General features: G+C 41.3%; 1 long non-coding RNA gene across 1 annotated transcript in view; it reads right to left on the reverse strand.

Moving 5' to 3' along the window:
- LOC141085705 (uncharacterized) overlaps window positions 1–27201 on the reverse strand; it is a 124372-nt gene that overhangs the window by 89359 nt on the left and 7812 nt on the right. Inside the window, exon 2 of the long non-coding RNA XR_012231380.1 lies at window positions 499–580. This is a non-coding gene — a long non-coding RNA (uncharacterized lncRNA). The remainder of the gene's footprint in view (window positions 1–498; window positions 581–27201) is intronic.

Genomic DNA, 27201 nt, shown 5'->3' on the forward strand with positions numbered 1-27201 from the left:
GATGAAGATTACTTTAAACATTAAATAGCAATACCAGCCCAAATGATAAAATATTGGCAAAATATAGTGTGAAAGTTGGAACCTCATTTTTTTCCACTTAACTTTTAACTTAACATTTAACTTTTTTAGTTAGTGGAAGAGATGACAACGTGAAGTCAACCAAGGTCAAAGGGGGTTTGATATAAAAATTAGGGCTTTCATTCAATAGGAAAATAAATGTAATGTTCTATTATAAAGCCATTCAATGCAAAATACTACCGAGAACTTCTGTTTTAGGACCTAAAGCATAAACAAGGTATAAAAAAAAGAACAAAACAAAAAGATCTAAATAACAAAGCAAAATCCATTGCTAGAAAAGGAGCGATTTGGTTTGTAAATTATTTCCCAAGATTACCAGGAGTTCTTCAAAGGCATCGATGTAACTGCAAATCAACATGCAGAATCTAGGTTACTTAATAACGCTGATGACTACAGGAACAAGTATATGGTTTCACTAACCTTGTTTGATTATGCAGAGGGAGAAAGCATTGTCCTGATGTCTGAGGCACTCGGAGTAGCTTTCATCTGTACTCGGAAGATTCTGCTCATAAGAGAAAATCAATATTACAAGACACTGTTTGTTTCAATATGTAAATACAAAACAGCTCCGCTAACTATTTCTACCTTTCATTTGATGTCATTTATGGCGCTTCCTAGAGAAGAGTAAATGCTAAATCCATTCCATTGATTCAGGGAGAAACTAATAAGGCTTTTTGTCGCATTAAGAAAATACAAGGAGATCAAACAGGTCTAAAATTATAAATGAGGGTGTTAGAGTCAGATACAATTAGAAGAACATTACTTGCTCACAGTAAACTGTTTGGTAAGGAAAAAAAATCAAGTGATCTATACTGTAAAAGTACAAAATGTGAAATGTAGAAGAATTTACAAGTCAGAGTCACAATTAAGTCATGGCACCTAAGATCACAGTGGTACTGTAGTTAGGAAAATCCCACTATGTAGCCGGCGCTTCCGTATCGTATAGAGATTCTCATAGATGTTATATATAAATATCTTCTTTATTGTGGTAATAAAAAAATTCCATGACAGTCTATGAGAATCTCTATACGGAAGTGTCGGCTACATACTGGGATTCTCCTAGCTATTTATTGATTTACCACAGATGTCTGAGGACTAGTGTTGAGCATTCCGATACCGCAAGTATCGGGTATCGGCCGATACTTGCTGTATCGGAATTCCGATACCGACTTCCGATATTTTTTCAATATCGGAATTCGGCATCGGAATCGGAAGTTCAGTTGATTGACGGCCTGACGTCATCATAATGCGCGGTGTGTGCGCATCATGATGCGCCGTCATTTCGGGCCTGCCGGGGGGCTGTGCCGGCCTGCCGGGGGGCTGTGCCGGCCTGCCGGGGGGCTGTGTGGACTGCCCGGGGTCTGTACCGGCCTGCCGGGGGGCTGTGCCGGCCTGCCGGGGGGCTGTGCACCCTGTGGGGGTCTGTACCGGCCTGCCGGGGGGCTGTGCCGGCCTGCCGGGGGGCTGTGCTGATGTCCGGGGGTCTGTGCAAGCATCGTCCGATGGGACTACAAGTCCCATCGGGCGATGCCTGCTACCATGACAGTGATTGACACATTAGCCAATGATGGGACAGTAGTAGTCCCATCATCCGGCTAATGTGTTGAATGTAAAAAAAAAAAAAAAAAAATTACATGCTACATACATACAACATGCATACTACATACATACTACATTCATACTACATACTACATACATGCAACATGCATACTACATATATACTACATGCAACATACATACTACATATATACTACATACATACTACATACATGCTACATACATACTGCATGCTACATACATACTACATACATACTACATGCATGCTACATACATACTACATATATACTACATACATACTACATACATGCTACATACATACTGCATGCTACATACATACTACATACATACTACATGCATGCTACATACATACTACATTTATACTACATACATGCTACATACATACTACATGCTACATACATACTACATATATACTACATACATACTACATGCATGCTACATGCATGCTACATACATAACACATATATAATACATGCATGCTACATACATACTACATGCTACATACTACATATATACTACATGCATGCTACATACTACATGCTACATACATACTACATATATACTACATGCATGCTACATACATACTGCATGCTACATGCATGCTACATACATACTACATATATACTACATACATACTACATACATACTACATGCATGCTACATACATACCACATATATACTGCATGCTACATACATACTACATGCATGCTACATACATACTACATGCTACATACATACTACATATATACTACATGCATGCTACATACATACTACATGCTACATACATACTACATATATACTACATGCATGCTACATACATACTACATGCTACATACATACTACATATATACTACATGCATGCTACATACTACATGCTACATACATACTACATATATACTACATGCATGCTACATACATGCTACATACATACTACATGCTACATACATACCACATATATACTACATACATACAATACATTCATACAATACATACATAGACATACAGTACATATAACATAGAGTAACATACTTACCAATACTTGTCACATTGTTCCCCGAAGCCATTGTCTTTTCCGGGATAAATATTAACATAACAAACCACAAAAATACTCACCCACAATCCGAAGCAGTCCACGAGTGTGTCCCACGACGATCTTGGGTAGAGAACTGCAGCATCAGATGATGCTGCCGTTCTCTACGGGCTGCAGGAATCCAATGACGGAAGGTAGGTATCCTTCCGCACTGTATTCCTCCGCCACTTAAAAAAAAAAAGTCCCTAGTCTCACTTTATGCCATTGCTGTGTGGGAATTTCCCACACAGCAATGGCATAAAGTGAGACTAGGGACTTTTTTTTTTTTTAAGTGGCGGAGGAATACAGTGCGGAAGGATACCTACCTTCCGTCATTGGATTCCTGCAGCCCGTAGAGAACGGCAGCATCATCTGATGCTGCAGTTCTCTACCCAAGATCGTCGTGGGACACACTCGTGGACTGCTTCGGATCGTGGGTGAGTATTTTTGTGGTTTGTTATGTTAATATTTATCCCGGAAAAGACAATGGCTTCGGGGAACAATGTGACAAGTATTGGTAAGTATGTTACTCTATGTTATATGTACTGTATGTCTATGTATGTATTGTATGAATGTATTGTATGTATGTAGTATATATGTGGTATGTATGTAGCATGTAGTATGTATGTAGCATGCATGTAGTATGTATGTAGCATGCATGTAGTATATATGTAGTATGTATGTAGTATGTAGCATGCATGTAGTATATATGTAGTATGTATGTAGCATGTAGTATGTATGTAGCATGCATGTAGTATATATGTAGTATGTATGTAGCATGCATGTAGTATATATGTAGTATGTATGTAGCATGTAGTATGTATGTAGCATGCATGTAGTATGTATGTAGCATGCATGTAGTATATATGTGGTATGCATGTAGCATGCATGTAGTATGTATGTAGTATGTATGTAGTATATATGTAGTATGTATGTAGCATGTAGTATGTATGTAGTATATATGTGGTATGTATGTAGCATGCAGTATGTATGTAGCATGCATGTAGTATATATGTGTTATGTATGTAGCATGTAGCATGCATGTAGCATGCATGTAGTATGTATGTAGTATATATGTGGTATGCATGTAGCATGCATGTAGTATGTATGTAGTATATATGTAGTATGTATGTAGCATGTAGTATGTATGTAGTATATATGTGGTATGTATGTAGCATGCAGTATGTATGTAGCATGCATGTAGTATATATGTGTTATGTATGTAGCATGTAGCATGCATGTAGCATGCATGTAGTATGTATGTAGTATATATGTGGTATGTATGTAGCATGCAGTATGTATGTAGCATGCAGTATGTATGTAGCATGCATGTAGTATATATGTAGTATTTATGTAGTATGAATGTAGCATGTATGTAGTATGTAGTATGAATGTAGCATGTATGTAGTATGCATGTAGTATGTATGTAGCATGTAATTTTTTTTTTTTTTTTTACATTTAACACATTAGCCGGATGATGGGACTACTACTGTCCCATCATTGGCTAATGTGTCAATCACTGTCATGGTAGCAGGCATCGCCCGATGGGACTTGTAGTCCCATCGGACGATGCCTGCACAGACCCCCGGAGCCTGCACAGACCACCGGCAGGCCGGCACAGCCCCCCGGCAGGCCGGCACAGCCCCCCGGAGCCTGCACAGACCACCGGCAGGCCGGCACAGACCACCGGAGCCTGCACAGACCCCCTGGCAGGCCGGCACAGCCCCCCGAAAGGCCCGTACAGACCCCAGAGAGGCTGTACAAGGGCAGGAAAGGGTTTTTCTTATTCCGATACCGGAAGTCCCATAGACTTGAATGGGACTTCCGGTATCGGAATCGGCGATACCGATACTTTTTTTAAAGATCGGCCGATACCATCCGATACGATACTTTGAAGTATCGGACGGTATCGCTCAACTCTACTGAGGACCTTTTCCGTGTGTCCAGTCGGCCGAGCTGCAGACCGTTCCCCTTGGATTCCTGTCGGATCCCCTATCAATGCTTCATTTTCGCCTTTGACTAGGTGAGTGCAATTATATAAGCGTGCAATTTACACCTACTTTCTACTGCACTTAGATCGTGCGTGGCGCTCTTCCCTTTTTTTTCCCCTATCCTCAGGGTTGTTTGGATTCATACAGTGGTACTGTAGTGAAATTTTATTAATATTTGCATTCATAAAAGCAGCATGTTTTTTCACTTTAGTGACATGGGAAAGCACATGTTCAGATGTGTCCACCCTTATCAAAGGCCTACTTGGCGCTAGAAGCACCGACAAGTTTGAAGAGAAGATCAGGTGCCTTATGGAACAGTAACGGGAACAGAAAACAGACAAGGTGCATATAATATTTTGTTTTTAACCCCTTCCCTTTCTACCTATTTTTATACTTTTGTGTCAAGAGACTTCCGAGCATAATAAATAACTTATTAGAACAGCAATCTGGATACATACAATTCGATTCACATCAAATAAATGTGACACAAATTGAAATTCCTGGCAAATCTAACAAAATTTGAAATTCAGCAGATTCCCTAATCTCTCTAAAATACTCCCCATTTATACAAAAACGTTGCAAACTGTCTCCATACTGTAGAGGTTTGTACTCACTCAGCTGCTCTTCAGTGAGGCTTAGGAGGCGGTTTTCATGCAGTAGTCCAGGCAAGTTTATTTAACTTCATAAACTGCTCCGGGTGGCAAAACAATACAGAGCGTTTTCTGGCACAAAGTGAAAGGCCTGCTATATCCTGCTATATGTGCATTTGTCATGAGACAGGGTTTTGGGAAGGTCATATCTTGTGGTATGAGTTTTTTTAATTTTTTCTATGTTAGCTGTTTTGATATTAGTGTTAGGACTCGCAAATATGAGGAACCTTGACATGGCTTGCAGGCTTAATCTATTTTGGCCAAAATATTAACCAATACCTCATTTAATGTACTCATTGTATGCATTAATTTTTTGCACTTATCATATCAGTTTTTGCAGGATGCAGCCGGGCCTCTTTCTGTTGGCTTTGTCTATTTGCGCATCTGTCACTGTTTGCTGCATATTATAGTGCTGGAGCAGTCCGCCTGATAATACTATGGGCGTCATTAATAGGTTGCAAGCCAGACACTTTGCATCACACTTGCCTGTGTGACTGGCGTCCTATGCAAGCCTTATCTATGTGCATTTTTACTACTAGGCAACCAACCCCTCCATCGTCTGATAGGTGTGGGGTGGTTGTTTTTATCAGTAGTTTGCCCCTTGACTTTATTAGGGAAGGCCTGCTGCATCCTGCTATATGTGCATTTGTCATCAGACATGGTTTTGGGAAGGCCATATCTTGTGGTATGAGTTAAGTGAAAACAAACTGAAAACAAATAGTCCATATGGTAGTAATAATAATAATAAAAATAAATGTTTTTTCTATAGGGCCGACATATTCCGCAGCACTTTACATTTCAGAGGGGAGATTTGTACAGACAAGAGACATTACAGCATGACAATAATCACATAGATTATAACAAATATCAAGAGGAAAGAGGGCCCTGCTCGCAAGCTTACAATCTATGAGGAAAAAGGGGAGACACGAGAGGTGGGTGGTAACAATTGCCCTGATTGTTTGGACCAGCCATAATGTTAAGTGTGTAACAGTACAGATACAGAGGGCTAATGGATGCATAAAGCATGTGGGAACATGATGCGGGGAACCTGGTTACGGTAAAACTTTTGACTGTGCCACCCAGGGATAGATTAGGTTAATGTGTTGAGGCAGTAGGCCAGTCTGAATAAATGTGTTTTCAGGGCACGCTTAAACTTGTGGGGATTGGGGACTAATCGCATTGACCTGGGAAGTGCATGCCAAAGAATTGGCGCAGCACGTGTAAAGTCTTGGAGACGGGAGTGGGAGGTTCTGATTGTTGAGGATGCTAACCTCAGGTTATCAGCAGAACGGAGGGCGCGGGTAGGGTGGTATACTGAAACAAGGGAGGAGATGTAGGGTGGTGCTGAGCCATGGAGAGCTTTGTGGGTGAGGGTAATAAGTTTGTACTGGATTCTGGAGTGGATGGGTAGCCAGTGTAAGTATGACCCCAAGACAGCGGGTGTGTTGCTGGGGAGTAATAGTGGAACCACACACAGAAATGGCAAAGTTGGGTATAGGTACATTAGTAGAGGGAGGAAACACAAGGAGTTCAGTCTTTGACAGGTTCAGTTTCAGATATAGTGAGGACATGATGTTAGACACAGCATTTATACAATCGCCGGTGTTTTCTAGAAAGGCTGGCGTGATGTCAGGAGAAGAAACGTATAACTGGGTGTCATCAGCATAGAGATGGTACTTGAAACCAAATCTACTGATTGTTTGACCAATAGGGGAAGTGTACAAGGAGAAGAGGAGGGGGCCTAGAACCGATCCTTGAGGAACCCCAACAGTAAGGGGAAGGTGAGAGGAGCAGGAACTGGCAAAAGATACAGTAAAGGAGCGGTCAGAGAGATAGGAGGAGAACCAGGAGAGAACGGTGTCCTTGAGGCCAATGGAACGGAGCATAGTGGGATGATCCACAGTGTCGAGAGAGATCAAAGAGAATTAGCATGGAGTAATGACCATTTGATTTAGCTGTTAGTAGATCATTAGAGACTTTAGTGAGGGCAGTCTCAGTAGAGTGTAAAGAGCGGAAACCGGATTGGAGAGGGTCGAGAAGAGAGTTATCAAAGAGATAGTGGATAAGACGGGAGTGGACCAGGCGTTCCAGGAGTTTAGTGATGAAGGGAAGATTAGAGACAGGTCTATAGTTAGCAGCACAGTTTTGGTCGAGGGATGGTTTTTTAAGTAGTGGATGTATGATGGCATGCTTAAATGAGGAGGGAAAGATACCAGAAGAGAGAGAGGTTAAATATTTCAGTTAGGTGAGGGGTGACAGCAGGGGAAAGGGACTGGAGGAGATGTGACGGAAATGGGTCACTGGTGCAAGTGGTTGGGCGAGAAGATGCAAGGAGCCTGCTTACTTCTTCTTCTGTGACTGGTTCAAAATCAGAGAGTGAGCTAGATGCAGTGGGGGAGGGAGGACAGTGCATGGTATGAGGTGATTGGGAGATAACTTCCTGTCGGATCTGGTCAATTTTTTCTTTGAAGTAATTGGCCAGATCGTCAGCTCGGATCTCCATGGTTGGGTATTGCGGGTCCATCCACTCAGGTCAGTGCCTTTAGCAACAAACACTGAAGGTGAACACAAACTGCAGATAAATAGTCCATATTGCCCTGCGGGTCCACCCGCTCAGGTCAGGGTCTTTTCCAACACACACTGGAGGTCTCCTCACTTCCAGCCACAGACACTGATAGAGAGACTCAGCCTCGATTTTATCTGCCAAACCATGCTCCTGGGGTGGTATATGTGAGCGGTCATTCCCACCCATCTCTTATGACCTCTCGTACAGCCCGTGCCTGGAATGTCCAAATAACTATCTCAGCACTGTACATGCTGGTAAATGATTCCGAGCTCACATCACCGCAGCTATCAGCTGCGATGACACATATCTCCTCTCAAGAACTCATTCGGCGACCATCTTATAATACATTACATTATACGCTTATTGTCATACTCCTGGTAGACTAGAGAGGTTCAGTTGTAAATAGGGTGATGAAAGTGTTTTGTTATACATTTAGTGGCTTTGGGTTACTGTCTCAGTTCCCTGGAGGTTTATGGCACTTTCGTGGTTAACAATTAACCATTTGTTGTATTTTTTCATATAATATTATTTTTGTTAGGCAGGAAAGTGGTTTAAGAGGTGATTTATCAATAGGGATTGAGGGTGACCAAATTACAAGTTGGTGAAAGTGGCTTAAAGTGCATTTATGATTTCTAACAAACATTCAATAATATCACGTCTAAACTAAATATTCAAAGGAGTCTCTTAACTGCATTTTCCTATATTTTAAAAATGTAAAGAGTCTTTTTGTTTTACAACTTCACCATTCCCATTAGAGAACAAAAGCCCAGGAAATGTACACTAATTACCAACCATTATCTATTGTTTCTGTTATGAGTGCCACATCCATGTGAATTATTCTTTGCTGTTAGGCTCCAGAAAATTAATTGTTTGGGTGAGTGTTGGATACATGCATATTCCTGTAATGACTGGCGATGGAAGCTCGACCTAATTTGACCCTGTAAATTATTACTTGTCTATATCAGGAACTCAGTGTATGGCTCATTATCATGTGTTCACTTGACAAATTAAAGGCCATAATGGTCTGATACTTAGGATTAGCCTTTTTGTAAAAAAATCCGCAGTTTTAAGTTGGTATCAAAGATAATATAAAAATGAATTTTTCAATTATAAGACATAGATCTCAGCAGAGAATTACCATATATGTACAAAAATATTTAATACAACAAAATATATTAACTATATAATTAATGCCATGAAATCAATTTTCCAAAACCTACATTTACACATTCTGAAATGGCGATTTTCTCCAACTTTTTGTAAGGAAAATCCACAGTGAATTATAGTAGCAGCAATGTGATTGAGATCTTAACTATATAAAAAATAAATAATAAAAAATAAAATAAAATAGAGGTCTAAAGGTACTGTCGCACTTAGCGATGTACCAGCGATCCCGACCAGCGATATGACGTGGTCAGGATCGCTGGTACATCGCTAAGTGGTCGCTAGTGAGCTGCCACACAGGCAGATCTCACTAGCGACATCGCTGGGGACGGGGGTCGCTACTTACCTGTCACACCAGGCGATCCTGCGTCCTCCCGCCCGGCTCCGCGCGTCGCTCGTCGTCACAGCAGGAAGCGCCGCAGGAAGCTGACGACGAGAAACAGTCCTGAACGTTCTCGCGCGATCAGCAATAACCAGCGGGGGAGCGGGTCGTAGGTAAGTATCAGACACAGAGATATCGATAGCAATATCGCTATAACGTCACTAGTTATAGCGATATTGCTAGCGATATCGCTTAGTGTGACATGCCCTTAAGGCTAGTTTCACACTAGCATTCTTGGGTGCAGTGCAGGGCTGCTGCTAAGCCCCGCCCCCGGCCGTGCCCCCTCCGGTCAGTTCCTCCTCTGATCGCATGAGGCTGCATGCGATCAACGTATCCTATATTTAGTGTTGGATATGCTGATCATGCGCTGACCGTGTGCTGGTCTGATTTTGCTGGTGCTGCACCCTTTTGGCACTGCGCCCAGAGCACAAAAATGCAACACAGCGCACTTTTGTGCGCTGGGCGCAGCGCCAGCTAAATCAGACTAGCACACCACCAGCGCACAATCAGTGTATACAACGCTAAATATAGGATACGCTGATCACTTGCAGCCTCATGCGATCAGAGGAGGAACTGACCAGAGGGGGCACGGCCGGGGGTGGGGCTTAGTGGCGGCCCTGCGCTGCGCCCAAGACCGCTAGTGTGAACCTAGCCTTATCTATTAGATATCTATTTAGGTCATATCTATATGTTTTAGAAATTTATGCCCAGTTGTTGACCTATCTTTGGCTGGTAGGTTTTTTCACATTTTGCAGCACCAATCTGAGTCACCCTAGAAACATGAGCCTATGGTCAGGACTATAAAAAGGTGGGTGACATAAAGAGAAATGTCCACATGTGAGGGGGCCTGGGAAGCTGATGTACTCCATAATCCACATCTCCTTCCCTCAAGGAAAACAGAAGACAAATGTAAACTTTAGATATTTTGGCTATTTCTCCCTTTTTATTTCATAACTTTTTTTTTGCATTTTTGTGTGTCGTTTTATTTTTACTTTTGTATATATTTATTGTAAGAACTGTAGATTTTAATATTAAAGCACAAAATCTTTAGTAAGTTTGACCTAAGCTTGACCTTTGTATGCTCTAACAGCATTTATAGCCCTTCAGAGAGTTTGTGACCTTTGATTGTCCCACAGTAACATATTTTGGGGACTCATCACACCCTGTGTTTGATGAGTGGTGGCAGTGTGTTAAGAAATCAGGGTGTGATGAATGTGTCGGGATGTTACTTATGCTCTCTTTCCAGCCTAAAACAGAGGTTGAGAGCTGGACTGAGTGAGAGTAGATAAATTAATCCTTGCAGACACACTCTACATCATACGCTGAGAAGTATATTCATGACAAATACATACAAATTATGTTTATATAGTGATCCATGGTCGGAGTGTGACACATGGACAACTTATCCAACATTGATGGCCATCAGTGATGTAGTACTCAAGAATATTGTTTAATTTATACAGGATTCTGTGCCCTGCACATGCAAAATAAGTATGTTTGATGAGATATTTAGATAAAACACATATTTATAGCTATGTACATTATATAGGAAAGTACATTTCACACTACACATAAAGAAATATCATCACATAAATATGATGCAAGTAATAAAAGCAGCCATGATGTCTTCTTGCTCTCATGAATAATTTAAGAGACAGATGAAGCAAAACCAACACACATCTTAAGCTAAAAAAAGGAAAACTTGAAACTAATGACGTGTTTAGTCCTTCTAGAAAGCCCATCTCATGGTTTTTAATGTACCTACCATCTATATGACCCAACAATGTCAACAAAGGAGGTGATGAATCTGTACATGTCATGACAATACTCAAAAAACTGTGACAGCAATGCATGAAAGAAGAATAAAGACAAAGTTGTTTGGACAGGCCCTGGAGATTGTGTCCCGGGAAATTCTTCAGAGAAATGCAGGCCTCTGTAAAATAATAATGCCAGGGCTCTAGGGTTCTCCAATACTCAGTTTAGCCCAGGTGAAGTCCATTGCAATCCAAGGGGTCAACTACTGCTAGGTAGGCCTTGTGTCAATAAACTTCCACTTTTGACCATATTTTACATCAAAGGAGAACCAAACGAATACCACAACTTATGTTTTTTGTGTGTAAATAAATTTTCTTTCATGTAAGAAATTTCTGTCATTTTCTAAATTGTGATTTAAGTGAGTGGAGCGCCTTATTTAGGACTGTCCTATTCTAGACGCATCAAAAGTGTCTTTAAAGAGAGTCTCTGCCTTTAGGGAAGCTAACATGTCTGTGCATTACACAGACATCACATTTATTATAAAAAATACTGTGTAGTACCCAGTTTCCCCTCCTGGGATGCTAAAGGCAAATTAAGCACTTACTACCAGGTTCTCCCATAGATGACAGCTGATGCAACAATTTAATTTTTTTACCAGTGATGTTTAGTTTCACTAGATTCATCAGGATAATTAAATTTGCTTCAAAAAATTCCGGTATGTAAACATGTGGCTAATTCAAATGATAATGTAGCAATAGTTATATGAATGTATTATGTTTTTGATTCTCATTTAAGACTATGAAGGACATGTTATTGTCTTCTATACTTGTATTTTGATAGGTGCGTACAAATGTTCATTTTAAAGTCATATGGCCACTATTTAACAAAGAGCATCCAAAAAAAGAAGAAGCCATTACATAGTCTGATGAAAAAGAACAGAATAAATACAATTTTAAATAATTATGATCCGTTGAGGCTTGAAAGAAGTATCAATGATGTACTTCCTTTGGAATTAGACATTTTTGACCTCCAGTACTTTTCGGCCTGTGTGCATAGCAATTTCCCTTTGAATTGTTCTACAAAGAATGTTTAGCGATTGAAGTAAAGCATTATAAAATATACATGCTGGTCAGTAGTATGCCACTGTGCCTGGATCTAAAGTGGAGACACTTTGATTAGGCGCTTTCTAGAGATTTAACAGAGTATTAGCAATGAATAAATCTTACAGATTTTATATTAAAACTGTAAAAACTCCCACTACATTTATTTCATTGTAACTTTGACAATAGGTTTCCTTTTAATTTCTACAATATCTGCAGAATTTAGAAACTTATATATGCTGATATTTAAAGGCTCTGTTTCATATGACAACCCAATCCATACTTATGCCTAATGATAAGGGATTGTTACCCATTTATATGGATGAGAATGGAATGTCCAAGAATGTGGACAATATGGACAATTATTGAAGGTGAAGGACAAATCTATAGTCAGAAAGGGCTTATAGAAACCAGACCTACGGCAAACAACTGATCACCCCTTTAACCTGATCTATAATAAAATTAAATGGGTTGTCCATTATTGGGACAACCCTTTCTGAATCTGAATGTTTCCCCCTGTTAAAATCAAAACACCTATACTCACCTCCCAAGTTGGCTCATGTGACGTTGTTTTGTCAAAAGAATTGTATGCTCAATCACCGCTGGCATCACTGTCCCCACTTTAGGATGTATAATAAGTAATCAAGAAGAAGTCAGGGCTGTAGCTGCCACTCACTTCCTCCTCATTACTTATATGTCCAAAAGCGAGTACAGTGAAGCCAGTGGTGATTGGACAAAGGGTTCACGTGACATGGAAACCCCACGTGAGCCCTGGGAACATGAGTGCCATGATTGCTGGAACGGTACTGACACGGGATGTGAGTATAAATGTTTTCATTTTAAACACCATTCAGATAGAGAAGTGTTTGCTTAATAGTGGACAATCACTTTAAATATATTACTAAAGACTAAAGTCATATGATGCTGTACGGCAGCAGCATTTTCGCCAGTCAATTTGTTGAGACGATGACCCAGGCAAGTTAAATAAAACATCCTTTATTGTCCAAACAGTGCACACAGGAAATTGCTCACCTCAGCCAGGAATACAGTATTAAGGGATGTAGGGACTCCAAGGCTTACTTAATGGCCAAGCACTCCTTGTCCACTAGAATTTTTCTCTGCCAGGGAAAGTTCCCTGCTCAAGTAGGTGACTGGATGTTCTTCTCCATTCACCTCTTGAGACAGAACTGCTCGTAGCCCTACCTCAGAGGCATCTATTTGCTCTATAAACCCATTCCTATAGTTGGGATTGGTAAGGATGGGCTTTTCGTACAGTGCCAACTTCTTGGACTGTAAGGCGTCCTCCGGCCAAGGATTCCACCGGACAATGACCAACTTCCATCCTTTTAAGAGATCGGTCAGTGATGCCGATCTTCCAGCAAAATTAGGTACAAATCGTCTATAATATCCAATGATACAAAGGAAGGCTCTTACCTGTTTTGTAGTAAGAGGCCGGGGTCAGTTTTGAATTGCTTTGATTTTATTTATTTGGGGCTGGATAATCTCATGACCAATCACGTACCCCAAATACCGTGCTTCCTTAAGACCTATTGCAGATTTTTTGATTTTCTGATAAGCTCGTGGCTCTGAGCAAATCCGTTACCTACTGCTTGCTCCTGGCACAAGTGTGTATGCCAGTCGCTAGTATAGATGATGATATTATCTAAGTACCAAGACACATATTTCTGGTGGAGGTCTAACAGTATGTCCATCAGCCTCTGAAATGTGGCAGGGGCCTGATGTAACCCTAAAGTCAATATGACATGGTGCTAGAGACCCTCTGGGGTAACGAAGGTGGTCTTTTCTTTGGCTGACTCTGTCAGAGGCACCTGCCAGTAACCCTTGGTTAGATCGAAAGTCGGTAAGTATTGGGCCTGTCCCAGTCTCTCAATCGTCTTATTCACCCAGGACATTGGATAAAGGTCAGATTTTTACACCCCATTCAACTGCCAAAAGTCATTGCAGAACTGTAATGTTCAGTGCGGCTTTGGAATCAGAAGAATGGGACTACACTCATCGCTGCTGTTTCGAGAGACTTTCGCTACTCTTTACCTCGTTCGCAGCCTATTTCTGAGGTGGTGTTGGAGGGACCATAGGAGACGCAACCAGAGTCATCTTTGTAAGCAAACATTCTCGGTCTTTCCAAGCCTTTAATAGTTGACATGGTAAATCTGCTTGGGTTTCCTCTTCCCGGGATGATACACCTTGTATCTCACCACCCCAATTTTTTTCTAGACTACATATGGGCCTTGCCACCTGGCCAAGAAGTTACTTTCTGCAGTACTATATATACTCGTGTATAAGCCGAGATTTTCAGCACATTTTTTTGTGCTGAAAACGCCCCCACTCAGCTTATACACGAGTCATTGTCCTAGGGGGTCGGCGGGGGATGGGGAGTGGCAGGAGCTGGTGACTGTCACAACATACTCACCCACTCCTCGCACGATCGCTGCAAGTCCTCCCTGCACCTCTCTATTGTCCCAGCGAGGCAGCTTCTTCCTGTGTTTAGCGGTCACGTGGTACCGCTCATTAAAGTAATGAATATGCACGTGTCTCCACTCTCATAGGTGTGGAGAGCATATTCATTAATTTAATGAGCGGTACCACGTGACACCTGAACACAGGAAGACGCTGCCTCGCTGGGACAACAGAGAGATGCAGGGAGGACTTACAGTGACCACGCCAGGAGTAAGTGAGTATGACGAGGGGAGCCGTGCCAAGCCGTGCATACAACAGGGGGAGGATGGAGGAGCAGTGCATACAACAGGGGGAAGATGGGGGAGCTGTGCATACAACAGGGGGAGGATGGAGGAGCCGTGCATACAACAGGGGGAGGATGGAGGAGCCGTGCATACAACAGGGGGAGGACGGAGGAGCCGTGCATACAACAGGGGGAGGACGGAGGAGCCGTGCATACAACAGGGGGAGGACGGAGGAGCCATGTATACAACAGGGGAAGAATGGAGGAGCCATGCATACAACAGGGGGAGCCACACATACCAGGACAGGGATGAGGGGACAATGCATACCCGGCTTATACTCGAGTCAATAAGCTTACCCAGTTTTCCATTGCAAAATTAGGTGCCTCGGCTTATACTCAGGCCGGCTAATACTCGAGTATATACAGTAAATAATAAAGTCAATACTCTATCCCCTTGTTTGAGCTGCCTGTGCATTCAGAAGATATTTCTTTATGATACGCATTATGGATGTAATCCAGTTGTGCATTCCTGCAACATGCTCTATAATGTTTTTATGAGAGGTGGGTTCTTCTTCCCATGTCTCTTTGGCAGTGTACAGGGATGTGTATGATATAATAGTTTGAATGGCGAGAATCCCATAGAAGACTGTGGTACCTCCTGGATTGCGAACATTAGATACGACAACAACATATCCCAGCCCCTCCTATCTTTAGCTACCACTTTTTTAACATAGATTTTAGGGTCTTATTAAATCTTTCTACTAGATAATTGGTCTGTGGTTGGTAGAATGATGTGTGACTGTTTGTTCTGGAGCAGCTTACACAATTCTTTACTGATCTTGGACATAAAAGGAGTCCCATGAGCCGTAAGGATCCTTTGGCAGCCCAAGGTGGCAAGAAATGGCAAACATCTCTATGGCTCTAGTTCTGCCGAGGTATGATGAAGAGGAAACACTTCCGGGTAACGAGTCGCATAATCCACTTTGACCAAAATGTGTGGGTGGCCCTGGGCTGATTTCACTATTGGCCCTACCAGAGCCATAGCAATCCGCTCAAAAGTTACATCTATAACAGGTAGAGGGACCAGTGGACTATGAAAGTTTGCTGTGGGTCCAGTCATCTGACAGTCTGGGCACATCTCACAAAACCTCTGAACCTCGGCATAAACCCCAGGGCAAAAGAACCACTGAAGAATACACTATTGCGTTTTTTTAGCTCCTAAATATCCTCTCAGCATGTGTTTGTGAGCCATCTCAAGGACCTCCTGGCAGTATGATTGGGACACTAACAGCTGTTCTATTACTTTGTCATGGATTTTGTCAACCCAGTATAACATCTCCTGGTTGACCGTCATATGAGGAAAAACCGCCTCTGTGCTGGGTTGCTATGCCACGACATTTATTATTATCACCTGTTTCTGTGCCCAGGCTAGTTTGGAATCCTGGAGCTTAGTGGTCCCAAAAGTACCCCGGGATACTTCCAGCTCAGGAACTGAGGTGATCTCCTCGACCTCTCCTGCCAAGATCTTTAGGGGAAATCTATCGGGATTACACTCTGTCCCTATTACCCTATTATGGTGTCCCTGATATACCTTTTTCCTTGGGAGGGTTAGTTTTTCTCTCCCATAGAGACCAGAACAAGGGCAAGTCTCTTCCCAAATCAGTCCCATATGGAAGGGTAATTACCCCTCCCACTGTATGTTTATTCTCCCCACGCAGTGCAGAAAAGGTAGCCTCCACCGCCGGTTACTCCCGGTGATCCCATGAATACACATGACCCCGGTTTTCTGACCATTGGGGTTTTCCCCAGCAACTGAATCACTTACGGCTCTGCTGCATCAGCGGTGCAGTAAGTAAGTTCACTAGGGTTCAGCTATGAACTCTGGTAAACTTTCTCATGGGAGCTCAGAGCTAGACACTGACAGGAGCAATTACGCTTTTGTCAGTGTAAGCGGGATGATGGAGAGAGCAGTCACTGATGTGACTGCTTTCCAAATCATCCAAATCATTGTGGGACATTCTGGATTATCTTCACTTCAAACAGGTGAGGGATATGATTGTTTATTATTTTTCTTTTGTTACAGGGGGCATGGGCTTCAATGGAATGGGCATAAGGGAAGTATCATGGTTGTTTATTTTCTGCTTGTACAGGTGACAATGGCTTCAATGGAATGGGAGTAAGGTGAGTATAACTTTGCTTATTATTTTTAAATAAATTTGTAAAATGGTGCAAATTTTTATTTCAAATAAAAGACTTTATTCTTGGTGTTTTTATCTACAATATGACTATGGGGTTAGTAATGGAGAGGCATCTTATAGAAGCCTCTCCATTACTAAACCCAGGGCTTGATCTCACCGGACAATACAAAGGCGACATCAACCCCACAAATATTACCACATGTGCCATCCACCACAGGGCAAGTGGGAAGAACAACAGAAAAGCACCAAAATTGGTGCATCTAATAGATGCAACTTTTTGTGCTCGGCTGTGGTCTGCTATTTTTAGGCTTGGGGCAATATCCATGACCCCTTATCAGCCTGAGTATAACAGCCCCCCAGCTGTCTGCTTTAGCTTGGCTGGCTGTAAAAAATGGTGGGGACCCCACTTGATTTTTTAAAATTATTTATTTGAATAATTAAAAAAAATGGCATAGGGTCTCTGTGAGGGATGAGGGAGACTCCATTTTGGATTTATTTATTCAGGCCCATTATATTGTTCAGAGATCTTCCTCCATTCCTGTAGTGGCCCCCACCCTTGGGACAAGTACACAAATCCCCAAAAGAACAGAACTTCACCATTTGGCCAAAGAATTAGAGGCGACGCTGCAGACTGATCCTCTGGGACAGATGGTGTGGTGCAGCAATGATATTGTGGCCCTCCACAGGTAGGGCTGTAGTCCCAGGGCAGTGTAGATGGGGAGGTAGTGAAGAGACGTAGATGGTGCAGTGCTAGGCACAGAGATGTAGCAGTGCTGAGTGTGTTGGCGCAGGAATAACTGGAGGACACCAGGGCATGTAGTTCCAAAGCTTTACTCACAGTCTGTTGTGCATACAGGTGCCCGCATCCGTGCCGTGTCCTCTGGGTCAGGGGCTCAGTCAACCTCCAAGCTAGATGAAGCACTCCGTTCCAACACTCCGCCAACATGTGCCTTTTCTGAACGCCTCTCTCTATTGCTACACAACCCCTTTAACATAGTCAATATCTTTGTAACTCCGAACGTCTTAAAAAAAACCTTAATTCCTGCTATTCCATTTGATTGGGCTAAACCTCTATGCCTTTAATGTCTCCTCCACCTCCCCCAATACATTCTACATTATTCTTAGTTGTTTTCCTTCATGTAGAATTAACCTACAAGGAAAGAAAGGGTTTATTTTAATTCCGATATTTCTGTCCCAATGACTTGCATTGGTTTCCGGTATCGGAACCGGCAATATCCGATACTTTTTGGGTATCGGTCCGATCCAATTCGATCCGATATTTCCCGATATCGGAAGGTATCGCTCAGCGCTAATGCTCACCTTTTCTTCTCTGGAAAATTATTCTTCTTGATGTCTCAAATATCCCAAAATATAAGAAAACCAAACAAAGCCTTCCTCCACTATCTTCTATATGAATTCTCCTCTCTGTATGAAGTACATTGTCAAAATGTGTTTATTTCTAGCAAAAAAAAAAAAGTTTAATTATTATATTTTTGGGCATTTTTAAAAAGTTTCATCAGAATTGCTTACATTTACATGCTGATACCACTTGGGAAATCAACCATCTAATAGTAACAATCGTAAGCCAAATAATTAAATTGTTTTTACTTCTCATTGTAAGCGGATGATATTTTTAACTGCACTTTAATAATGCCATGGCCTTTATAAGCCAAATTAATGTTTTCTGTCATCCTGTTTCTGAAGTACATGTCAGCTTAATTAAACTATTAATGACTGGCAAATTTTTAAGTATGCCATATACTTCATTAAATCATGACTGCTCTGAACAAGATGATACAGAAAAATATACTAAATCCGTAAAAGATTCTTGCTCTTCCTAAAGTTCTCATTGCTCATGAAAGGTTATAAAGAAGCATGTCTATTTTCCTTGATGAGTCGCGTCGATCAACAAATCCATTCTCATACAAAAGATTTCATCGACTTCTTTAGAAATAGATTGCAAGAATCAATTTTAATATTTTCCTCTTTGCGGAAAGCTTATTTTTTTATGCAAATGAGGAGAATGGCAATGGCATTTATTCAAAACTGCAGTTCATGCAAAGTTTAACTTCTCTTTAATAGGATACTCACAGATATAAAAATGTTTAAAGTCAATTGAGTATTATGGAACTGGAGTTGACTAGATCTCTTTAGGCCAATTTATGGAATAATAAGTGGCCGTTTGTATACCAGGTGACTGATACGCTACTTTAATCCAGTGCTAAGCTTTATGTTTGTCTACATTTTGGAAAAAAGTTTTGTCAATAGATTTCCACAAATGATAATTTTGCTGAATTATTATCAATTGGATTAATTCATATATTTAGGGGCGATTCATTAGTGTATTTGCATCAGTTTTTTTGTCTACTTTATGATGTCTTTTCCTGTTTTTCATTTGCTTAAGGGCTCGTTCACACGACTGTATTTTCGGTCAGAGTGCTGTCCGCAAAAAAAACGTGCAGCACTTTGACCAATGCAATGCACTAGTTTCTTTCGTGAATTGGATGAGACTCAAACATTCAAGTCCATGGGTGAGTAAAAAACTCAAAAGCCACAGTATACCATCCAATTTTTATGTATTCATTGCAATTCTGTGATAAAACAGTAAATTGTTTTGCAAAATATTATTAGCAGCTGCTATAAAAAATGGATTGTATGCGGACTGCACACGAATGTGAGAAAGACGTTGTCTCACTTTTCTGGATGAAACTAAACGATATTTATACACTCATGTGAAACTACCCTAATCTTTCTTTTAATTTTCACATTTTAAGTTATATTTTATATGTGTTTAACTATTTTTAATGTTTACCATTGAGAGCACAGTTTAGGTTTTCCAGATGTTTTCGACTTATTCATACACGATGCGTCATCACACTGCGACTAATGAACACCTGAACTTCAGTACTGCTATAAATGTTAAAAACGTAAGGTACTTAGATAGCATTTTTTTTAATCAAAGAGCGGAAAAGCCTATCAACCATGTCCAGGTGACCTTTTAATATGGATGGTCCCTAACGACTATTTGTCTTACCTTCCCATCTGAATGGAGAGTGAAAAGAAAACTAGGCATAGGCTTGTAATTAAAACTTTGTAATGGAAAGATGGATGGATAAGGGTGTTGATCCCTGAAGGGGGCCACAACCCTATTGCCTATGTGGCCAATATTTTTGAAGTACATATTAGGGGAGGAGGTGGATCCCTCCAGGGCGCAGCACCCTTATCCACCCATCTTTCCCATACAAGGTTTTACCTGCAAAATGCACAGAGGAACAGGAAGAAAATACAATGGATATTAAAAGATCACCTTGATGTGGTTGGATGGCTTTTGTGCTTTTTGGTCAAAAAACGCTAACTAACTACTTTATGTTTTTAATGTTTATAGCAGTATTGAGGTTCATATATTCATTAATCGCAGAGTGCTGATGCATCATGAATGTATTTGGTGGTGTATTGGCTACAGAGAGCATTTGCGCACCTATACATTACTTTAATACTAAAGGTGTGCCAGCCCCATTTTTAATTTTTTTCTGTTTTCAGTTTATTTATCATTTGCAAATTTTAGCAAATTTACTAGAGTGATTTTATGTATGCCAGATATTTTGATGCAATTTTAGCTGCATCTTGAAAACGGTCAGTATGACTTTTTGCACTAGTGAGTCACAAAATTTATGAACCCTGTGAACAGTTTGATGTTTTTTATGCAAAAAAAAAAAATCAGAGAATACTACAAAACAAAAAAAGAAAAGTGACTTTAAAAAGTTGTAAATGGTGAATTGAGCCCTCAGTTTTTAATGCTTTTTTTGGAGCAGCTTTTTTACCTAAAGTCAGGAGAGAATAGAAAGGACAGGAGAAGCATTAGGGTAGTTTTATAGACAGCATTTTTTGGGAAACACACTCCTACTGTCTTTACTGCAGATTTTTGAGCCAAAGCCTGGAGTATCTTCTAGAAGAATGGGAATTATTAAGGAAGGATGTAAGATGAAGAAACAGTGAGAGCACGCAATTGCTGATGGGAGTATTCATCAGCTGGCCCTTGCGTTATAAAAAAAATACATTTTTAAAAATGACCTGGGGTCTGTTCCATTTTTGATAGCCTGTGCTGGCAAAACTGACAGCTGTGGGCTGCAACCCTCAGCTGGTCAGCTTTATCATGACTGGTTATAATGAATAGAGGGGTCCCCACGCCAGTTTTTAAATTATTTAAATAAATAATTTAAAACATGATGTGGTGTCCCCCCATTTTTAAAAACCAGCTATGCTAAAGCAGACAGTTGAGGGCTGATATTCTTGGGCTGGTAAGGGGCCACGGATGTTGCCCCCCCAGCCTAAAAATAGCAGGCCGCAGCTGCCTCATTAAATGTGCATCTATTAGATGCTCCAATTCTGCAGCTTTGCCTGGCTCTTCCCATTTGCCTTGTGGTGGTGGCAAGTGGGGTAATATTTGTGGGGTTGATGTCACCTTTGAATTTATCATGACATCAAGCCCAGGGTTTATTAATAGAGAGGCATCTATAAGACGCCAATCCATTGCTAACCTCAAAGTCATATCAAATATATAAAGCACAAGTGTGTGTATGTATGTATATGTGTGTGTATGTCCGGGATTGGCATCCACACCGTCGCAGCTACAGCCACAAAATTTGGCACAGTCACACGTCTGCACCCCGAGAGTGTCCTAGGCTATGTTGTGAGGTGAAATTTTGACCCCGCGCGTTACAATTCACCAAACAATTTTGCCCCTATCTACATAATGGGGGAAAAAGTGTGTGTGTATCAAGCCCCGCCCCTCATTATGATGTCATAATGGTTGCCATGGCGACTTTGATGTCATAATGGTTGACTATGGGATGGAGGATGTGTGATGGGTATATGGGCACTGGACTATGGGATGGAGGATATGTATGACGGGTATATGGGCACAGGACTATGGGATGAAGGATGTGTGATGGGTATATGGGCACTGGACTATGGGATGGAGGATATGTATGACGGGTATATGGGCATGGGACTATGGGATGGCGGATATGTATGATGGGTATATGGGCACGGGACTATGGGATGGAGGATATGTATGACTGGTATATGGGCACGGGACTATGGGATGGCGGATATGTATGATGGGTATATGGGCACGGGACTATGGGATGGAGGATATGTATGATGGGTATATGGGCATGGGACTATGAGATGAAGGATGTGTGATGGGTATATGGGCACTCGACTATGGGATGGTGAATATGTATGATGGGTATACGGGCATGGGACTATGGGATGGAGGATGTGTGATGGGTATATGGGCATGGGACTATGGGATGGAGGATGTGTGATGGGTATATGGGAACTTGACTATGGGATGGAGGATATGTATGATGGGTATAGGGGCACGGGCCTATGGGATTGTGGATATGTATGATGGGTATATGGACACGGGACTATGGGATGGAGGATAATTGTAATTTGCTATAACTATCCACAGTTAAATACTATGCCCGGGCAGCGCCGGGCTCTTCATCAAGTTGTAAATAAAAAACACCCAGAATAAAGTCCTTTATTTGAAATAAAAATCTACACCACGTTTAACAAATTTATTTAAAATTAGCAAACAAAATTAAACTCACCTTACGCCCATTTCATTGAAGCCCTTGTCACCTGTAAAAACAGAAAATAATAAACAACCATGATATTCACCTTACACCCAATCAATTGAAGTGCTTGTCCCCTGTAAAAAAAATGAAAATAATAAACAACCATATCCCTCACCTGTCCGAAGTGAAGATGTCCCACATCATAATCCATGAATGCGACATGTGGTTTACAACCTGGACAACCTGCAGTTCATGCAAACCTCTCTTCTTGATTTCTAGTAAGCAGAAAAAAGGAACCACAAATCTTCACATTTCTTCTATGTCTTATCTTGGTCGTAAAGCTGCTTCTCCACATCCCTGATGCAGGGCCTCGCATCTGTTAGCCACTAGGACTTTCCTTAATTACCTGATTCCAAAGGAGGGGCTCAGTTACATTGAGGTAACTGTAAAGCACAAGTTCTTTCTCTTTTTGGAGTTGACTTATGGATTTTAATATTTTCTATAACACAATATTTTTATTGATACCATATTGGGCTAGATGTCATTTTTTGACAAAAAAATGTAATTTTGAAATCCTTATTTTTCGTTTATGGTGTTTACCGATTGGGTTAATTAATTTTATTTTTTTTAATAGAACAGACTTTTTTAATTGTGGCGATACCACATATGTGCTTTTTTTTATTCTCTATTTTTTTAATGGAGGAAAAGGGAGGTCATTTGAACTTTTATGTTTTTCTTTTTTTACTTTTCACTGGCCTTATTAGTCCCTTTAGGGGACTTAAAACTGCAATCAGGGGCGCAACTACCACAGTTGTTGAAGTCACCACAGCGACCGGGCCCGGGGGGAGTCAGGGGCCCGGCAGGCATATCTCCCAATCGTCCCGATTCTCGTGGGACAGTCTCATTTTTGACCTCCCCACCCGCGTCCCGCACTGCACTGAGCCGCCAGACCCCCCATGCATCCCATCCTCGCCCTCCCACAGAGACCCACCGCACTGACAGCAGCCCATCGCTAGGATGTTTTTGCCAATGTGCGCACAGGACCTGTGGTGAGGTCACAGAGGGGAGGAGTCAGGGGGTCACATGGTCACATGATCAGGGGCCTCCGTGTCTGCAGGACTTGGCTCTGCTGGTTGTCATGGTGCTGGATGAGGTAAAGTTTATGTGTGGGGTCAGGAGGGGTTTAGAGTGTGGATGTAGCAGTTTTGTGTGTACAATTTTGGACGGAGCGGAGCCGTGTGTGTACGAGGTGTACGGAGCGGAGCCGTGTGTGTACAAGGTGTACGAAGCGGAGCCGTGTGTGTACGAGGTGTATGGCGCCCAGCCGTGTGTTTGCGAGGTGTACAGAGTGGAGCCGAGTGTGTACGAGGTGTAAGGAGCAGAGATGTGCGTGTATTTTGGCATGGGGGGGCCCCATTTGAAAGTTTGCACCGGGGCCCATAACTTTGTTTTTACGCCACTGGCTGCAATCATCTAATGGCTTGTGCTATATTCAGTGATTCAGAGACACAGCATTGCTGCATGTAGCAAAAATCGTAATAGTAAACAATTGTCCCCCAAAGTGAAAAGTTTGCAAAGTGAGTATAATTTTGGTAGAGACAGAAAATGGGGACTATTAATATCGCCTTTCCCTATTTACTTGGTGTTTTGGTGTTTTCTTTTTAAAACTCCAGTGATTGCAGCTGATATGGCTTAATGGTCATCTATGGGTGCTGAATTACAATTCTGCTATACGCAGTCATAATACGGCCGGGGAGCTGAGCCTTTGCTCGAGGTCTACTTGGAAAAAAATTGTTTCGCTAATCAATTGGTAATAATCTGTCTAGTTTCTATGTAGAAGCAAATTATTAGTGGAATTAAACACGTGATAAAGACTCTGAAGGTTTATTCCTGGCCATGAAATCTCTGATTCAACTCTAAACTCATCTTTTTTTTTTCTTTTTCTCTCTCTGGTCTCATTCTGTAAAACCTTAAATCATTTTCTGGTATACTGCACATATCTCGCTGGAGCTGCATCTTGTTACTATACTTTAATGACAACTTTGGCCTTCCATTGTCTATCTGATTGGAATCAATGCCAGGGCATTTGATCTTGTTCACTTTCTCCCCATAATGAAACCCCTCTGTGATGTGACAGCTATAGAATAACAAGTGGTCACAGCACCGGTGTTAACAAGAGAATGGCTTATTCAGGTAATTAGGCTGTTTTCTGGTCTCAGATCAAAAATTGTCAATAACTGAACTAAATAACATGTGGCTTTCTTTTACAAATCACTCCATGAAATGCTGGTTGTAACAAGTGCAGCATTTTACCCTTTATTAACTCAGGAACAAACATGTTAAATGTCCTTACAGTCTATAGTACATTATACGGAGCTGATAAGGCTATGTTCACACCATGACTGTGGTGCACACTTGAGTGTAAGCAAGGAATGTATACATGGAATGTACAGTCATATGTAAAAGTTTGGGCACCCCTATTAATGTTAACCTTTTTTCTTTATAACAATTTTGGTTTTTGCAACAGCTATTTAAGTTTCATATATCTAATAACTGATGGACTCAGTTATATTTCTGGATTCAAATGAGGTTTATTGTACTAACAGAAAATGTGCAATCTGCATTTTAACAAAATTTGACCGGTGCAAAAGTATGGGCACCTCAACATAAAAGTGACATTAATATTTCGTAGATCCTCCTTTTGCAAAAATAACAGCCTCTAGTCGCTTCCTGTAGCTATTAATGAGTTCCTGGATCCTGGATGAAGGTATTTGTGACCATTCCTGTTTACAAAACAATTCCAGTTCAGTTAAGTTTGATGGTCGCCGAGCATGGACAGCCTGCTTCAAATCATCCCACAGATGTTCAATGATATTCAGGTCTGGGGACTGGGATGGCCATTCCAGAACATTGTAATTGTTCCTCTGCATGAATGCCTGAGTAGATTTGGAGCGGTGTTTTGGATCATTGTCTTGCTGAAATATCCATCCCCTGTGTAACTTCAACTTCGTCACTGATTCTTGCACATTATTGTCAAGAATTTGCTGATACTGAGTTGAATCCATGCGACCCTCAACTTTAACAAGATTCCCGGTGCCGGCATTGGCCACACAGCCCCAAAGCATGATGGAACCTCCACCAAATTTTACTGTGGGTAGCAAGTGTTTTTCTTGGAATGCTGTGTTTTTTTAGCCTCCATGCATAGCGCCTTTTTGTATGACCAAACAACTCAATCTTTGTTTCATCAGTCCACAGGACCTTCTTCCAAAATGTAACTGGCTTGCCCAAATGTGATTTTGCATACCTCAGGTGACTCTGTTTGTGGCGTGCTTGAGGAAACTGAATCTTTCGCATCACTCTCCCATACAGCTTCTCCTTGTGCAAAGTGCGCTGTATTGTTGACCGATGCACAGTGACACCATCTGCAGCAAGATGATGCTGCAGGTCTTTGGAGGTGGTCTGTGGATTGTCCTTGACTGTTCTCACCATTCTTCTTCTCTGCCTTTCTGATATTTTTCTTGGCCTGCCACTTCTGGGCTTAACAAGAACTGTACCTGTGTTCTTCCATTTCCTTACTATGTTCCTCACAGTGGAAACTGACAGGTTAAATCTCTGAGACAACTTTTTGTATCCTTACCCTGAAAAGCTATGTTGAATAATCTTTGTTTTCAGATCATTTGAGAGTTGTTTTGAGGAGCCCATGATGCCACTCTTCATAGGAGAATCAAATAGGAGAACTACTTGCAAGTGGCCACCTTAAATACCTTTTCTCATGATTTGATACACCTGGCTATGAAGTTCAAAGCTCAATGAGGTTACAAAACTAATTTAGTGCTTCAGGAAGTCAGTAAAAAGTAGTTAGGAGTGTTCAAATCAAGAAAATGATAAGGGTGCCCATACTTTTGCACCGGTCAAATTTTGTTTAAATGCAGATTGCACATTTTCTGTTAGTACAATAAACCTCATTTGAATCCAGAAATGTAACTGAGTCCATCAGTTATTAGATATATGAAACTGAAATAGCTGTTGCAAAAACCAAAATTGTTATAAAGAAAAAAAGGTTAACATTAATAGGGGTGCCCAAACTTTAACATATGACTGTATCACTGTACTGTGACATCACTGTGTGCATTATCACTGTACTGTGGCATCACTGTGTGCATTATCCCTGTATGGTGACATCCATGTGTGTTAGAGAATCCAAAATAATCATATGCATTTCATGTTCTGCACTTGTTCATGAAGGTGGTCATAGTAAAGTGGGGCCATGTTCAAAGTATTGCAATGAGGTTCCTTGGTTACTTGTTAATCCCCTGGCAAGAAGAACTGTTTTTGTAAAGCTCTTTACCAAGGTTTCTTCTTCTCAAAGGGACCCTTCTGT

The sequence above is a fragment of the Dendrobates tinctorius genome, unplaced genomic scaffold (assembly GCF_039654945.1).
Source record: "Dendrobates tinctorius isolate UK_male_01 unplaced genomic scaffold, ASM3965494v1 ptg000029l, whole genome shotgun sequence".
NCBI lineage: Eukaryota > Metazoa > Chordata > Amphibia > Anura > Dendrobatidae > Dendrobates > Dendrobates tinctorius.